The sequence below is a fragment of the Montipora foliosa genome, chromosome 8 (genome assembly GCF_036669935.1).
Source record: "Montipora foliosa isolate CH-2021 chromosome 8, ASM3666993v2, whole genome shotgun sequence".
Taxonomy (NCBI): domain Eukaryota; kingdom Metazoa; phylum Cnidaria; class Anthozoa; order Scleractinia; family Acroporidae; genus Montipora; species Montipora foliosa.
In genome coordinates this window covers 35,773,750-35,776,249 of record NC_090876.1, presented here as the reverse complement: position 1 = coordinate 35,776,249, position 2,500 = coordinate 35,773,750, and positions in this window count along the sequence as shown.

The window sequence follows — 2,500 nt, the reverse complement described above, 5'->3', positions numbered from 1 at the left end:
TTGGATTGTAAGACACGCTGCACCTCACCCATAATCCCCTCTGCATTAAGTTCATGGCGAGGCATGAAGGGAAGGGAAATAGGGTAGTCGAGAGATCGACTTTGAAGAACAAAACGTACAAGATCATTATCAGGCATACCTGATGTCATTTCGTCTACTAGGGAATCAAAAATGTTGACAAGCTGTTCCAGTAACGGTTGTTCTTCGGATTGCGGGTTTAAGGAAAGCAGATAGTCTGTGGCGGTGGTATTAAATTTGCGAACGTTTCTTGAGACAACTTGACGGAGAGTATAGTGCTTGTCAGAGCTCCATAATCTCTGTCCACCCCCAACCTGCTCCTCAGCAAGCAAACATTCTGCGTCTTCCAACTACACACAAAAAAGTTAAACTGTATGAAAACTCACAAAAGCAATAAATTCAAGATGATTGACCACTGGTAAATTAAAAATGGTGTGTACTTATTAACTTAAAAAAGGGGAGGTGTAATATACCAATCATCGGGCTTGCTTGTAGACAAATAGAGAAGATACGTTATGACATGATAATAAACTGGTTTACTTGTAAAAAAATAGAGCAATAACGTTATTACATATTAACAAGAGGAAACTAGAACAGATAATACCTTTATCAATGTAAGGGAAATGTGCTTACTTCGTTTTCCAACAAATAATCGTAGGAATTGAAAGCGGCTTTCACCTCCTCCTCACACTGTTCCAAAGATTCTAACAGTTCTTCATCCGTTAATTCATTGTCTATTGATATGAAGTTATGCTCTGTTACTTCTTCAGACTGTGGCAGTTTTCAAAAAGTTCAGGATGAAGGGATTCCAGTTCTGACAAGGCCTCGGAAATCATATCAAAATTATATTCGGGTGTCATAGGATCATCGGAAATTAGTGGTGAATGGTCTAAGATCTCAGTATCAGGAGAGTGTGTTAATTCCTGCACAAGTTCATTTAGCCAATGATTAGAGCTCTCAGCTCGTGGAATCAACCTTTCTTTCATTTTCTGGATGTTTTCTTCTTCCTTAAACTGACTGTTTAGAAATCGGTCGTGAAATGGTACCATGTGATGTTGGTCAACAATAGGCATTAGAACCATCAATAGTTCCCGCCATCTTTTTACGATTTCACTTTTATTCACGGAGGTAATGGCTTGCTCGGCAAAGGCATTCACATCTTCTGTAGTAATTGGATTATCAACTATGTGAACCAGCCTCTGCCACGCTTCCTCCTCGTAAGTAGCCCAGAATACTTCTAGGATGTCATCACGCATATGTAGCCGACTGATCTTTCTTTTATTTATATGGTGTTCATGCAAGGCTTTCTTCTGCTCACGTTGAAGTAATTGGAACTCAGAAGTGCGTGCAACAACTTCATCCTCTTCAGCTAACGGACATGTTTCCACATTGTCAATGCAACGTTTAGTCCCTTTGCTCGTGTTAAACACAGCTTGTGAAACTTTATTGTTGAATCGTACTTGCTTTGACATCTTCTCACTAGTCTAGGCTTCCGCTGTATAATAAACACACAGCATGATTCTCTCCTTTTATGAACAACTTGTGGACCTCTCAGAAAACGTTAGGATCGAAACCCACCAATAAAATCGGCTCTATCGCTTTCATTCTTTTTAACTTGACTAACTTGTTTTCTTTTTATTGCATATTCAGCGTTTTCTTTTAAGAACGAAAGGAAGGGCGTGCGACCTTTGCTCCTAATGGGATCAATTTGTATGCAAGAAACAATATTCACTGCTGATTAGTGATCGTTAACAGGATGCGACCCCCAGAGAAATCAGTAGGATGAAACTCGAAAATCAAGCGACCTTTGCTCCTAATCGGATCAATTTGTATGCAAGAAACAATATTCACAGCTGATTGGTGATCGTAGAAAAGAAAAGTAATGAAATCTGTGAGACGTATCACTCTGTTAAACAAGAAGAACCGAAAATGGATCAAAACAACAAAAAAGATGTGGAAATCACGAAAGCTATAGTGAATCTTGTAAGTATACGGAATTCCTGTTTTGTATTTTCTTTCCGTTTTCTTTTCAAATTGCAGTAGTTTATACGCTTTCCAAGAGAAGTTCGAATGCCGAAACCTATTGTGTGAATTCTTACCGCGTGCCTATAAAGTACTCTGCGCTAGTTTGAGCTAAATTTTTAACCGATTCGTGTGCTCGCGTTATATCAACTCGAGTAAACCTTTGAGACTTTGCTTCATATGCCTCGAGGAGGATATCAATCTCATAAAAACGGAGTGCTGTAGAAACTATGTTCATAAAAGGTGTTTGGAGCGGTAAGAAACACTTTTTCACGGGAATCAGGGTAGCATTTTGAGGTGCCTAAGATGAGTCTTAATTTTTTATTCAGATGGATGAGGACATTAACACCGTCAAGCGCAAACTGTGCCATGTGCAGGAAGGCATTTCGTCAGCCAAATGCAGAAGCACAAGCTGCTGACACGGAATTTATGACCCACATTGCGGCGGTAAAATTCAAAA